The sequence below is a fragment of the Macaca fascicularis genome, chromosome 2, assembly GCF_037993035.2.
Source record: "Macaca fascicularis isolate 582-1 chromosome 2, T2T-MFA8v1.1".
Classification (NCBI taxonomy): Eukaryota; Metazoa; Chordata; class Mammalia; order Primates; family Cercopithecidae; genus Macaca; species Macaca fascicularis.
In genome coordinates this window covers 182,996,747-183,012,618 of record NC_088376.1, presented here as the reverse complement: position 1 = coordinate 183,012,618, position 15,872 = coordinate 182,996,747, and the positions used below count along the sequence as shown (strand labels likewise).

The 15,872-nt window shown below is 37.2% G+C and overlaps 2 protein-coding genes across 12 annotated transcripts in view; one reads left to right on the top strand and one right to left on the bottom strand.

Moving 5' to 3' along the window:
* Positions 1–15,872, top strand: part of CMSS1 (cms1 ribosomal small subunit homolog) — a 371,982-nt gene that overhangs the window by 197,311 nt on the left and 158,799 nt on the right. For 2 of the 8 annotated variants that reach the window (XM_045384532.2, XM_045384530.2), the window contains one exon: positions 4,051–4,100. The exons of the other annotated variants lie outside the window; for them this stretch is intronic. The gene's annotated coding sequence lies outside the window, so the exon portion shown is untranslated. The remainder of the gene's footprint in view (positions 1–4,050; positions 4,101–15,872) is intronic. 8 annotated transcript variants of the gene reach the window in all.
* Positions 1–15,872, bottom strand: part of FILIP1L (filamin A interacting protein 1 like) — a 296,973-nt gene that overhangs the window by 186,911 nt on the left and 94,190 nt on the right. For 2 of the 4 annotated variants that reach the window (XM_074033597.1, XM_045384528.3), the window contains exon 2: positions 951–1,069. The exons of the other annotated variants lie outside the window; for them this stretch is intronic. The gene's annotated coding sequence lies outside the window, so the exon portion shown is untranslated. The remainder of the gene's footprint in view (positions 1–950; positions 1,070–15,872) is intronic. 4 annotated transcript variants of the gene reach the window in all.

Genomic DNA, 15,872 nt, shown 5'->3' with positions numbered 1-15,872 from the left:
TAAAGCATTAGACCAGAAAGCCCTTAGCCGTAGACCTCTGGGTCAAGTTTGTTGTAGTTATAAAACTGTGTGGGATACAGGTAGGTATACTGGTGGTTTCTGGGGGTTGGGGCAGTAAGACAGGCTGACCCCATTAAGATAAGCTCAGAAACTAACCCAAACTCTTTTCCCCAGCCCTCATCTGATCTTTGACTCTTATTTAAATTTTGTTTTTGTTGTCTTTGAATTGTTTCCTTTGTACAACTATTTCCCTAAATAATCCCCAGATTTCTTCATGACTGGAATAGTTAGGTACTTCTTTTGAATACTTTGCCAACACCCTTTTTTCCTCCTTCCCCATAATTATCATAACTACTACCCACAAATGGATATATTTGGTTCTGATTTTTCACTCCTTTTCATGAGGTTATCATCTAAAATTTTCTGCCCCAGAATCTCTTTTGAAAAAAAGTATTTTTTCTATATAGTCATGAAGGCTATCATTCAAATCCCAGAAGTTGTAGTTTTACCCTTTTTGTTTAGTGCTATTAAAACTCAGCTTTGGAATGATGAGAATTCAGCTCATTTATCTTACATCTTTTCTTTCCAAAAAAAAAAAAAAATTCAGCTTGGGTTGCACTCAGCCCTTAGCATAGTGACTCCCAGAGTTTGCTACTTAAGTTAAGAAATTAAAACTAAGATCTTACTCTGTTTTGAATCAGATAATTAAATTAATAATTGCGGCATGTCAGCCAAAGTAAACAAGCATTCTTGATGGGTAGAACCATGCATTGTCTTAAGCTATTTGATTACTAAACCACTGCAAGCTTTTAAAATTGAACTATCTCTAATGTGCATTGAGAAGGATAAAAAATAACTTGTTTTAAAAAGTATTTTTGTTTGATCTTGTTCTATGTACTCTTTGTCCAAAACTAGAGCATATTCATCTTTATAAATCTTTCATTACTTACTGGCTTTCTTAGTGCCTTAGCTGGTATTTTCCACATGAGGTTTACACCATCTTGTGGCCTGCAGTTTTCTGACTCGCTTTTTCTTGCATCCTTGGCATTCATTAGCCTATTGGTAAATGCTTGAAATGGGAAGAAAAGGAGAAATCACCTGTCATTTTCTGCTCTTAAGGCTTTTATTACTTTTACTGTTTTCTCTTCATGACCATGAGAGTCAATTATTTGAGTCTCTCAGACATACCCTTTTTATCTTTTATTTTTTGAGATGAAAATATCTTATTTCCTGAAATTTTTAATTTGACTAGAAAGCTAGTCCATGTAGAGGAGAGCTTTGGTGATGTGTCTGCCCACAAAACTGATTTTTGCCATGGCTCACTAATGCATTTTGTGTGAAATACCAAATTCTGGAAATCCTTGCTTGTGTATCTCCCACCACAAAAAAAAAAAAAAGTGAAGATGAAATGAGAGAAATCAAATCATGAAAGATGCAAAAGTCTAGTCAGGAGAAACCAGTAGGAGATCCATTATGTAATGAAGAAGAGAGTCAGGGACAAAACCAACTCTCAGTTAGGTGGCTGAGGCACAGAGAGGCCCAGAACTGGCCCAAAAATTATACAGATTTTGCTCTAATTGCATTTGAAGTTCAACCTTTAAAGTGCCTTAAACCAAAAAAGTGTCACTGATGGAAGCTAGAGTATTGTGTAGGCAAAATGGGCCTTGTTGCTTTGACTGCCACTGTTAGGAATTGTGATGTAGTACTGATAGAAAAAATATATTAGTTATCTAGTGGCAACAGGGAATTGGCCACTGCCAGCCACTGAGGTGGCTACTGGTGTCTGCTAGTGAACAGATTCTTACAGTCTCTCACCCACTGGGTACTGCATTGCATATAGTTATTAGTTTTTGAAATAGTTAACTTCTAATTTTCTTGCAAATTTGGAAACTGAGGGCTCCCTGGGAATTATAGGTTATGGTTGTTTTCCCCAGCCCAACCTTGCCTGGGACCTATACACAAAGTGTTTCCCTCCTCCACTAAGTTGCCGTAACATTTTCCACCTTCCTGATGTTTGTACTAACATAATTACAATAAATTGCCGCTGCTCTTGGAGACATTCTCTTTTCTCACATCTGGGTTTAAAACTTTCAGTAAGGCTGCTAAGCAGTGGGAAGGAAGGAGCCTTTCCATAACTTTAAGGTCATTCCTGATAAAGGTAACTACTCCACCCCTCCTTCCCAATTAGATTCCCTGCCAGCAATAGCATAGACTTGAACCAGTGCCAGATGTTTTAATACCATAAGGACTTGCTTGATAAAGGCTATGCATGGCAAAGAAAAAAAACAGCCAAAGTTTCCCAAACTAAAATTTTCCAGGATTTTCATATGAGTTGCAGCCAGGGTACCCTTCATCTAAGTGTTACCATGTGTTTGCTGTAGTCATTGGTATCCTGCAATTCTCATTCTCCGGGACTTCTAGAGATTAGAATTTAGAGGAAGTGCTGGTGATGTCAAGACGGAAATCTACTCTAGCTGCAAAGAATATAGTCTTTGACAAAAAGAAGGACAATAGCAAAGACAGGGAACAATGGTGGGGTTAATACTATAATCTTTCCAAATAATTACTAAATAATTATAAGTCTATTACACAGCAGCATTCAGCATTGTACTTCATTGTTCCATTAACGTTTTGCATATGTTTGCTGGCCTTGCTTCTCTTACTGTGATAAACTCTAGACTAGGAAGAGTATTGTCTTGCTCTGGCCCTTGTATTTTGCATGGAGAAATAACATAATGTGATCAATAGACAGTTGTTGGTTATCTGACTAGATGCAGCAAAGTGATTTTATTCCTGGGCATGGGTGGGATTCATTAATAATTACAAAGTGCCTACATAGTTCAGAAACTTGGAACACCTATAAATATAGGAAAGAAATTTTTTCTGTTTGACATTGATTTTCAGATTTCATTTGTAATGATAGTTTTAGCCTCAACATCCACTCAAACCTTTATCATAGTTGTTAATGAATAATAAAAATGACTGGTTTGCAGTAGACTCAAAAGAAAAAATAAAACCTCTTTGGCCTTTAAATATTAGAATATTCCCAAATGAGAATTCAAATTGAGTGCAGATGACTGAACTTACTGAGGCCTGTTTCATTTTGATCACTCAAAGCTTTGCCTCCTGTTTGAAGAAATTCTTGGATTTTAACCTACAGTATTACCAAGAATATAAGATCTATCTTCAGTTCAATTTATTTTCCTGTTGTCCTAAAACAAATGGCAGCCAATATAAATTTCCTCATAATTTCACTGAAGGAGTTAGAGTTCGCAGTAGTAGTAATAATAATGATAGCATTAAAGGCAGAAACAAGATTGTCTGCTCCTGTTAGCAACCTGAGCAGTCAAAGACATTAATGGACCATGAAGACTGGATGGCTGTGGTGACTGTGGGTCAGAGCTAATGTACATAGGCAAGCACAGTGTAGGGGAAACTTTCGTCACCTCCACTACACTAGCCTTTTCACTTGATAGACCAAGCTCTTAATTTCCCCAGGTTGTTAATCTGGCACCTTTCATGAACATCAGTGTTCACTTTGGAAAATAAAAACGCAAACAGCCAAAACATCTAAGTGTTAAGGGGAAAGAAAATCAACAGAGGAAATTACAGTAGCACATGATACACTGGCACCTTTTACTTGAGTCATAGGAGGCAAAGATATTTGAAAGTCTGCAGCTTTGACCGTCTCTTCGTAACCAGAGGTCTTGAGAAAGAGGGTGCAATGCATGGTTTAGCTGTAGCCCTGATATGTATACGTGTCCACATTTTCAAAACTGACCCCTTAAAATACGTATGAGAGCCAAGTGGTTTGAAAGTAAATACCACTTTCTTTCACCATTGCTTTTGCTCCATGTTTACCATTTCCTTTCTAACATCAGTAACTGTTTCTAAAGGAATTGGTGTTTCCTGATCTGGTGTAGTTTCTGTTTGTTTTGGATTGTCCATCAGTTGTTAAGATATCTACCATATGTTTTAGAAACTAGTATATTGAGGGTTGAGTACCACACCAAGTTCTCACTTTTTTCTTTCTGTCTCTCTTATTTTTAGGTAAGTCATCTGATTGGAGCCACATTTCAGTTGATGGAATTTTCCATTTGGTAAAGTATTGCTATTCTTATCAAATGATGTAAACTGTCGTTTTTGTGATTTGTCAGTATGTTTTTTTCCCACAACATTGTCCTTAGTAGTATACTGTGTTCTGTATGGAAGGAAGAAAAATCAGTTGGGGAGCAGGGAGATTTGGAAACAAGAGAAAAGGCATATAACTGAGTATATTTACGTGTCGAAAAACACTTGTGAAAGAAACCTGCCTCTTTATAGCTATTGTCCTCAATTTTGCCTTTTAGAGCTCCAAGAAGTAGAGAAGTTATTACTTTTAATGGTATTTAGAAAGGGCCATGCTTACTTCAGAGAATCCAACTAAGAGCAGCAACTTCCAGCTGTGTTTGGTGACAATCTGGCATTCCTCAACATGTTGCTATACATGTTGGCTAAAGCATTCTATATCATCTGAGAGTTTTTCTTTTGCATCATAGTTTAAGTCTACAAATAATTGCCCCTTTTAAAACACAGTTATTTAATAGAAGAAATAGAAAAATACACAATTTAGGAAGTACAAACCCAGGATTCTGTGGTGCAAGGATGGTACCAGGGCTTGTGGTCTGTGGTAATAGAAGATTGAAGCTTCTGATACTGAGCATGACGGAGACAAAGGAGACACTTCATGACAGCAAATTACTTTTCCCTAATGGTTCTGGATCTTTCATTAGCAAGAAGGATGTCTGTATTTGATATACTTTCTGTAAAAGTGAGGTAGGTTATGAATCTAGGAATTCTGTTTTCCTCAGGGAAATGTTTCTTTTTCTGTAGAACTCAACACATGTTGATCTATTGAGTAACAAGCAACCAAAACCTAAAAACCTCCTCCCAGCATCGTACCATGCCCAGCGTGTTTCTTGAGTAGTACTTGCATTGTATGTTTTATTTGAAAGAGACTAACTTAATAAAAAGATATAATTTAAAATACCCAGAGGAATAGTTGGATGCCATATTCCTCCAAAATGGAGTTGGACTCCATTTTCTCTTCCTTCCCTCCATTTTTAATTTTATAAACTAAATACCTGACCATTTATATCTGTAAAGCCTGTTGAGATCATCGAATGTTGGCATTTATTGTGGCTGATTGAGGGAAGACTCAAAATTCTTGAATATTGGATGAAGCAGTGGATAGGATGTCATTGATGTTCTGCCAAAAAAGTTCATATATTAAACCAAAGTTCCTTCTTGGATAGAAGACTGTCCCATCTCTACCCATAGGCTCCACTTCACGGGTCCAAGAGCCCATCAGGTAGGGAAGATCTCTGCTCTGTAAAACACTGTGTTTTGGTTGAATGAATGAATAGAATGATGAGTGGCTGAATTGTTTAATACATAGATACTCTTATCAGACTATTAAAATTCAAGTTTTAGTATCATAATATTAAAAACTTTTAAAAACGGAGAACTTCCACTTTTAGTCACAGTTATCTTGTTTGGCAGTATAAGAGATTATGTAGCTGCTTTCTCGTATTTTGATTCTGATAATTCCCATATCAATTATCATTTACCTGAATTAGATTTCTTTTGAAAACCTTTGTGAGGGAGATGGTATGTGGGAAGCAAGGGATGAATATCATCACTGAGCTCAAAGTATTCAAAAAGCAACCTTAAAAATGTAAAATGAAATATTGTTTAATTCTAAACTTGAGTGGGATTTATAATGTCTTTATCTGTCTTTTATATTCCAAAAGGATAAAATATCTAAAATTATTTCTTCTTTTATATCTTTACACTAGAAAGGAGATTGGTAGGATTATTATTTTGTCAACCAATCAGAAGGCCTGCCAGATATGAGATGTATAAAAATAATTTCAGTGCTGTTTTCCCATTTTCTTTCCTGAGAATCTCTAATTTTCTCATCATATCATTAAAAGCCCAAAACCAAACAAAATATTCTTTGTATTTTTCAAAAAATTGATCATCCAGGGGAAACTCCAGCTTTCTAGTGTAGTATATTCGAACTTTGGGGGAAATCGGGAGCCTTGTAAAGGGTGGAAACTTCTGGGAATAAGAATTTTCTCTAATATTGGGAAGGCTGGGAAAGGTTCTAGTGCTTCAGGAGGATTTCAGATTCCCCCACCATGGGCCTAATTATTTCATAGACTCAGTTCAGCTAAACTACCGTGATAAAAGGCAGACATACATGGTTGCCCCAATTATAAAATCAGTTAACATCAAGTTTTCCAGATTAAATCACTAGTAATGGATTGATTGCTGGATCCAGGAAGCATATTCTTTATTTTATTATTATTATTATTATTATTATTATTATTATTATTATTATTTTGAGGCAGGTTCTCTCTCTCTTGCCAAGACTGGAGTGCAATAGCATGATCTTAGCTCACTGCAGCTTCCACCTCCTGGGCTCAAGCAGTCCTCCCATCTCAGTCTCCTGAGTAGCTAGGATTACAGACTGTGCCACCACACCCAGCCAAATTTTTTTTTTGCTGGGGGAGAGACAGGGTTTTGTCATGTTGTCAGGTCTGATCTTGAACTCCTGGGCTCCAGCAGTCCACCCACCTTGGCCTCCTAAAGTGCTGGGATTATTGGCGTGAGCTACTGTGCCCAACTGCATATTCTAACAGCAGACCATTTCAAGGCCAATGAGGTCGTGGTGGTGGTGGTGGTGGTGGTGGTGTTTGAGATGGAGTCTTGCTCTTGTCACCCAGGCTGGAGTGCAGTGGTGCGATCTCAGCTCACTGAATCCTCCACTTCCCAGGTTCAAGTGATTCTCCTGCCTTGGCCTTCTGAGTAGCTGGGATTACAGGCACATACCACCACGCCCAATTAATTTTTGTATTTTTAGTAGAGACGGGGTTTCACCATGTTGGTCAGACTGGTCTTGAACTCCTGACCTCAGGTGGTCCGCCCACCTCGGCCTCCCAAAGTGCTGGGATTAAAGGCGTGAGCCATCACACCTGGCCGGCCAGTAAGTTTTATTAGATAGAAAGTATGTAGAGAATGTTTGAAATTATATTTAGCAGAAAATGGAATGACCATATTCATTTGTTTTCTTTGTAAAGTAAGCTCTTTCTAAACAGTGAAACGATATTTTTTCCTAGTTTTATTAAGGTTTAGTTGGCAAATAAAAATTGTGTACATTGACCGTGTACAATGTGATGTTTGATGTATGTATACCTTGTGAAATGATAAAATCCAACAAATAAACATATTCATCATCTCACATATTTTGTGGTGAGAAAATTTAAAATCTGCTATTTTAGCAATTTTCAAGTGTACAGTATGTTGTTATTATTAACTATAGTCACTATGCTTCACAATAGATCAACAGAATTCCTGTCTAACTGAAACTGTGTACCCTTTGAACAACATCTCCCCATGTTCCTCTGTCCTGCCCCCTCCCCACTGCCCCTTGCTCCTGGCAACTGCCACTCTACTGTTTGCTGCTATGAGTTTGATTTTTTAAGGTTCCACATATAAGTGAGATAATACAATATTTGTCTTTCTGTCCCTGGCTTATTTCATTTAACATAAGGTCCTCCAGGTTCATCCACATTGTTGAAAATGATAGGAATTCTTTCTTTGTAAACCCTGAATAGTAGTATTACACTGTATATGTGTATATATATATCACATTTTCTTTATCCATTCATCTGTCAATGGACACTTGATTCCACATCTTGACTGTTATGAATAATGCTGCAATGAACATGGGAATGTAGATATCTTTTCAAGATACTTATTTCGTTTCTTTTGGCTATATACCCAAAAATGGGATTGTTGCATCATATGGTAGTTCTATTTTTTATCTTTTTTTAGAAACCTGCATACTTATTTTCTATATTCGCTATTCTAATTTACATTCCCACCAACAGTGTACAAGAGTTCCCTTTCTCCACATCCTCACCAACACTTTTCTTTTGTCTGTTTGATAATAACCATTCTAACAGATGTGAGGTGATATTGTGGTTTTAAATTGCATTTTCCTGATGTCTAGCGATGTTAAACATTTTTTCATATACCTGTTGGCCATTTGGATGTCTTCTTTTGAGAAATGACTTTTCAGGTTCCTTGCCCATTTTCAATTGGGTTATTTATTTTCTTGCTATTGAGTTCTTTGAGTTCCCTATGTGTTTTGGATATTGGATATTAACCCTTTATCAGATTATTGGTTCACAAACGTTTTCTCTCATTCCATAGGTTGCCTCTTCATTCTATTGTTTTCTTTGCTGTGTCAAAACTTTTTATCTGATGCAACCCCATTTGTCTTTTCCTTTTTTCTTCCTTTTTTTTTTCTCTTTTTGTTCCTGTTGCTTGTGTTTTGGGGGTCATATCCAAAAATTATTTCCCAGACTAATATCAAGAAGCTTTTTCCCCATGTTTTTTCATCTAATAGTTTTATAGTTTCAGGTTTTACATTTAAGGCCTTAATCCATCTTGAGTTGAATTTTGTGTATGGTATGAGATAAGGGTCTAATTTCTTTCTTCTGTATGTAAGTATCCAGTTTTCCCTGTACCATTTATTAAAGACACTGTCCTTTCCCTGTTGTGCATTTTTGGCACCTTTGTTGAAGCTCAGTTGACCCTAAAGATGTGAATTAATTTCTGGGCTCTGTCATGTTCCCTTGCACTATATGTTTGTTTTCATGACAGTACCATGCTGTTTTGATTACTATAGCTTTATAGTATATTTTTAAATCAAGTAGTATGATGCTTCAATCTTTATTCTTTTTGCTCAAGATTGAAGTATTTGAGGTGGTTTCATAAGAATTTTAGGACTGTTTTTTCTATTTCTGAAAAATCTCATTGGAATTTTTATAGGTATTGCATTGAACCTATAAATTGCTGTGGGTGGTATGGAAATTTTAACAGTATTAATTTTTCTGATTCATGAACACAGGATATCTTTCCATTTATTTGTGGGATAATACTTTTTACAGATTCTTGGTTTTAAGTTCATTGCTTCTAGAATTCTGATGGTCCTTGAAACCGAATGCTAAGATTATTGAGTAAAAGTTGCTACAGCTACGACTGAAATTACAGAAGAGAAACTTGTTCTTAAGTTTTCTGTGCCTCAGTGTCTTCATCTTTTTTGCTTTCATTGAGCTGCAAGTTCCTTGAAGTTAGGGACTGTGTCTCTGCTTTTGCCCATTTTTATACCTGTAGCACTTGTCACATGGCCTGGTACACAGGAGGCATTCATTGAATATCTGATAAATGAGAGGAGGGACTACTGAATGTAAAATAATCTCTATCACATATGATCATTGTAGGGAATAATGAATGAGGTGTTGTATATGCGTGGAGAACCCAAAAATACTTGCTCAAAAATTGTTTTTTTAAAAACCTGATTCATGCTAATCAAATTCACAAAAAGACAGATTGCCTTATTTTTTTTTTATTTGCTAAAATATTTTCATTGCTTTTATGTTAAAAGAACATGTGCTGACCATAATTTAACCTTTTTCGGATAACCCAAGATTATTATTCACAACACTTCATTTCAGCAAGTGTGATCATCCTTGCAGGCCCTTTTGTGGATTTAGAGGTCTCTTTACCACTCTCCTCAACAGTTTCTGAATGCTGAGCATTGGGGCTATTGAGTCGGCTTTTTTTTTTTTTTTTTTTTTTTTGAGATGCAGTTTTGCTCTTGTTGCCCAGGCTGGAGTGCAGTGGCGTGATCTCGGCTCACTGCAACCTCCGCCTCCTGGGTTCAAGCGATTCTCCTGCCTCAGCCTCCCTAGTAGCTGGGATTACAGGCACCCGCCACCACACCCAGCTAATTTTGTATTTTTAGTAAAGACAGGGTTTCTCCATGTTGGTCAGGCTGGTCTCAAACTCCCAACCTCAGGTGATCCACCCACCTTGGCCCCCCAAAGTGCTGGGATTAGAGGCGTGAGCCACCGCACACAGCTGGGTCAGCTTTTTGTAGCTTTTCTGATTTCTTGGCTGTGAAGACTGGCAGACTTCTGTGAGGTGCCTTCCCGAACCTTCCTCCCTGATGTGAATGCTCCTAATCTTCTGTGACCTTGAAACTAAAATGCTTTGCCATATGAATATGCATATAAAATAAGAGTACACTAGGAAGCTCTTTCACATGTAAAGTCTGTGCAATTCATAAATTGGCTGCTCTTGAATCCTTTTTATCCTTTCGCTTATTTCTTGAATCTGAGTTGTTGTAACATTTTAGATATGCGCAAAGTTGCTATAAACTTATTAAGCAGACATTTCCTTTATCTCTTCTAATAGTGCTTCCAGGAACAGATGCAGATTTCATGACTCCTTAGTCTATGTTATCTAATGGCGAAGCAAGAATTAGTTGTGTCCAAAATATCAATCAGAATATTTCCATCTAATTATAGTTCACAGCTTCCTTATGAATCATTTTATATTTACATAAGATTTGCTTTAATTTTGTTGAACAGTAATGGAGACTTTTAAATGGGTTTTTGTTAGTTGTTCAAATTCCCCAGTTTCTCATATGTGTGTATAATTCTTCATAAAGACTTTTATTGCAGCCTAGTTTTGATATTTCCCTTGTCAAAATGATATTTCCTGAAAATGTTTATCATCAAAAATCAGTATTTATAAAATATGTGATCAATTGTATGTCTGTATCTGATTATCAGTTAAGCTGAAAATGAATTGAGTGCTGGAGAAGAGTCCCATCCAGTTGGTCCATTATACAGCGTGGAAAGCACTAACATGTTACATCAGCAAAGTTTTTGGGGCTCCAATGTAGATTGGAGCAGTGAAGTTAGAAGAGACTTGTAGCACCTCCCGATGACCATGCTGACCACTCCACTAACACAGTTAACTCTCCCATTAGGAGTAACTGTTAGCTCATCACATTTCTTCAGCACCACTTTATCCTCTTTAATCCTCTGTCCTATTTATGTACTCAGACCTACCTGGCACCCACCTACCAAATAAGAGTAAGCACCATAGTAACCAAAGAGTAAAATTCTTGTATATATGCTTTGTGCTGTCGGCAACATGCATCCTGAGATCTTTGCTGAAAAGTCAGTTAATGAAATTTGAGTGTCCTTGGATTATCTGACATGTAAAGTTGTGAGCCAGATGTGGTGGCATGCACCTGTAGCCCCAGCACTTTGGGACAAGCAGCAGGGAGGATCCCTTGAGCCCAAGAGTTCAAAATCAGCCAAGGCAGCAAAGCGAGACCCTGTCTCTTAAAAAAAAATACGAAAACAAAAGAAACATTGATCTTCTCCAGCCGTCGGTGCTCCTGGTTTTCAGGTCTTCAGATCCAGACTGGAATCTCTACCATCAGCTCTCTATTTCTCAAGCCCATAACTACATCATCAATTTTCCTGGATCTGTAGCTTGCAAATTGCAGATTGTGGAACTTCTCAGCCACCATAATTGCCTTGAGTTTCCCAGGCAAAGACTTTGAAACTCTGAGAAATGTATTCAGGAGGATTTTTAAGTTGTGCACAGTGACCAATATGTATGAAAGGTGAAGGCTGGGCGTGGGGGCTCATGCCTGTAATCTCAGCACTTTGGGAGGCCGAGGTGGGCAGATCACGAGGTCAAGAGATCGAGACCATCCTGGCCAACATGGTGAAACCCCGTCTCTACTAAAAATACAAAAATTAGCCAGGTGTGGTGGCATGTGCCTATAATCCCAGCTACTCGGGAGGCTGAGACAGGAAAATTGCTTGAACCCAGAAGGCAGAGGTTACAGTGAGCTGAGATCGTGCCATTGCACTCCAGCCTAGGGGACAAGAGCGAAACTCTGTCTCAAAACAGAAAAAAAGAAAGAAAGATGAAGCAAGCAGAATTAAAGTGTGAGAAATTAAAATGCAGTGTTGTGGCCACAAAGCGTCAGCATATTTTGTAGGTGCTCTGGAGTTGAGAGGGCCCTTCAAAGTCAGATGAGGCTCATTTGTGTTGTCAAAAATGGATAGCCACATGCAGAAGAATGAAATTTGACCTTTGTCTCACTCCATATACAAAAATCAACTTGAAATGAATTAGAGACTAAAACTTAAGGCTGAAATCATAAAACTGCTAATAGAAAACAAAAAAAAATGTTTCTTGACATGAGTCTAGGTAGGGATTTTTTGGATATGATATCAAAGCACAGGCGACAGAAGCAAGAATAGATGAATGAAATTACATCAAACTTAAAAGTTTCTGCATAGCAAAAACAAAAAATCAACAGAGTGAAAAGGCAATCTATGAAATGGAAGAGTATATTTGCAAACCATATATCAGGTAAGGGGTTAATATATAAGACTGTCCTACAGCTCAATAACAAAAAACAAATAAACTCATTAAAAAATCGTCAAAGGCCCTAAATAGACATCTCTCAGAAGAAGATAAATAGCCAAAAGGTATATAAAAAGGTGTTGAACCTCACTAATAATCAAGGAAATATTAATCAAAACCACAGTGAAACATCACTCACAGCTGTTAGAATGACTGTTATCAAAAAGATCAAAGATAAGTGTTGGCAAAGTGTGAGGAAAAGAGAACACTTGTACATTGTTCAAGGGAATGCAAATTAATACAACATTATGGAGAACAGTATGGAGGTTCCTCAAAAAATAAAAATAGATCTACCTTACTATCCATCAATTCCACTTCTGGGCATATATCCAAAAGAAAATCAGTGTCAAAGCAAAAATTCACCTGGTATGGTGGCACATGTCTATAGTTTCAGCTGCTAAGGAGGCTGAGGCAAGAGGATCTCTTCAGCCCAGGAGACTGAGGCTACAGTAAGCTATGATCATGCCATTGCACTCCAGCCTGGGTAACACAGCCAAGGGCTAAAAGTCATAAAAATATGAACTGACAGGAGAGTAACCTCTCAAATCTTACCCTTACCGAAAGGAATAGCAGGAGATTGAAAATTAATAATAACTGATGACATTTAAAAAATAGTCTTTAAGTTCTTTAAAAGTATACTTTTAGTGATTTAATTTCTAGAAAGATTTTTAAAGTAATTTTCTAAAAGAGAGAAAAGTAAATAAGTAAAATTGTTGTATTTTCATGTACTTAAAGACAGTAGTAGATACTTTTTTCCTCTAAAATTATTTCTAGATATCTTGACTATTGCTGTTGACTATCTTTCCATTCCTTTTCTACTTAAAATTCTTCTGTTTTTAAGCAGTATGAATGTAAGCTGATGTATGTTTGTATAAAACTGTGATTCACGTTCTACAGAACTATCATCTTTCAAACTATTATATCAAAATTAAGGAGTAAGATAATTTTTCATCTTATTGTCATCCAACTTCATGACTTATTTTCTTTTTTTAATGTACTTGGAATGTATAGAAGAAAATTCCAGAAAGCTACAGTGACTCCTTTTTTTCACATAAAGGAAGTGGCTAGAATGAGATTGAGGGCAGGGGGGAATGTGGCACAAGGAAACTGGCTTGAAAGCTCTATGTATTATGTGCAATTTTATTTTCTGAGTAATATCACTGATTCAGTAATTACCCTGGGTAGTAGCCATACAAGTTTTCTTGTTCCCTGGAAAGCCTTACTATAATCCAGAACTTTGCTAGCATATCATATACCTTGTAATTTTATTTTCTAAAATTAAGTGGCATTTAATGTCTTAATTTCCCCATGTAACCTTTTAAAAGCCTTGTATCTTCATTTATTTTATTGCTCCCATGCCCTCTTTCTGTTTCACGTAATTCTTTGCAATTCACTTCACTATTCTGCAAATAAATCGTTTGCAGATTTTCTAAAAACTGGATTCTCGCATTTAGGACTTGGTGCCGTGGTTTCTTAGTAGAATACAACTTTACAACCGGAAGTTGCAAGTTCCCCAAGTTCAAAATCTGTACATGTTTGCACTAGAAAGCCAAAATATTCCCTCTGTAGTCACTGAACTTCCAAAAGAAAATAGATGCTGTCAGCCTAGATAGAATTGATTCATTTAGGCTCTAATCATTTTGAAGGCCTCAGATAGGTAGGGCATGCAAGACTTAGCATTGCTTTGGCCATTCTCTTTTGAGGACTACAATTGGGTTATATCTTTTGCCATAAGCTAAAAGACAAAAACATGAATTGACAGGATAGTAACCTCTCTCACCTTACTGTTACCAAAAGGAACAGCAGCAGATTGAAAATGAATAATAATTGATAACATTTTAAAAATAGTCTTAAAGTTCTTAAAAGTGTTGACTTTTAGTGTTGACTTTTAGTGATGTAATTTAAAAATTGCAAAGCGAGTATACATGTTACTATTAACTAAGAACTATTTTATTAGAAAGTAATGAATAATTTTGCTTTTTTTTTTTTTTTTTTTTGAAACAGAGTCTCGCTCTGTTGCCAGGCTGGAATGCAGTGCCACGATCTCAGCTCACTGTAACCTCCGCCCCCCAGGTTCAAGTGATTCTCCTGCCTCAGCCTCCCAAGTAGCTGGGACTACAGGCATGCACCACTACGCCCAGCTAATTTTTGTATTTTTAGTAGAGACGGGGTTTCACCATCTTGGCCAGATGGTCTTGATCTCTTGACCTCGTGATCCACCTGCCTCAGCCTCCCAAAGTGTTGGGATTACAGGCATGAGCCACTGCGCCCAGCCTAATTTTGAATTTTCTTAGTGCCAGTGTGCTGTACTTTTCAAGGCCCGTCAATTGTCTAAGACCTCAAATCCTGATGCAAAATTCCCCAGCTTACTGCTCTCACGTAGAACACACTTGTGCCGATGTCACTGCTTTTCCAGGCATCAAGCAAAACCATTGGAGGTAGTTGAATTTCTAATGACACCCTGTAGAGCTCTCCTTATACATAATAAGTTTATTCTTCTTTGGAGTTGTTAAAAAGTGAGGCTCAAGTTTTTGTGCCCTCAACTTTATCCCCCTTGCTTTATTGCTACCTTCCAAGTTCAGCATCTTCAGCATTTTTACTTCAAGAAATAAGCTTATGATGCACAGCATTAAGCAAGATGCTTTGGGAGAGGAGGACCCCTTCCCAGAATTTCAGAACTGTCCCCTTATAGAGAAAATTCCTGTAATGTTTTCTTTTACTTCCAAAATCTGAGTGCCAGAAAGAACAAAAGAGTCGAGAAAGGAGCTATCGTGAGCTCTTGAATTTGAAGCAAAATCTGTACTGTGACCCCATTTTAGAAGATCACTGGCCCTCCATAGAGCACTACTTTGAACAAATCAGTAAATTTTAAATCAAGTGTCTTGGTTGCTTATATTTTTTAAATCTCAAAAGATCTAAATTCAGATGCCAGTGAAAGCTTTGTAAAGGGAACCTCCCCTTCCTCAGCCTACCCTTTCCTTGCATTCTAGGAACTTCTGGGGGCTTTAGATATTCCCTAAATGATTAAAGAATAGATTATAATTCAATAGAACAGTGATTTGCTGATTAAATGAAGAATAGCTGATACTTTATGAAACTGGTCTTAGAAGAGCTGGGATACTAGGTCCCTTTGTGTTTCTGTGTGTGTGTGTGTGAGAGAGAGAGAGAGAGAGAGAAAGAGAGAGAGAGAGATGAAGGGGGCACCAAGACAGACATAGTTATACCCATCTCCTTTTTCCACAAAGCATTTGCAGTAGCTTGTAACCAGCACACATTATAAAATTTACATAGGGATTTTTAAATTTTTAAATAAAAATAGAGTGAAACCTATAGAAAAGAAATGGTATTAGAATAACGTTGAGTCTCTTGGGAATCCTACAAGTCTTTTGCTTCAGATGCAATTGCAGTAGCATTAAGAGAGAAGTCAAACGTCAAACACAGTTCTATCCTGAAGAAAAGGAGCAGACCTTCCATTGGCGCTCCACTCCACTGCCACCCCAAGTTGAGCCAATGCCAAG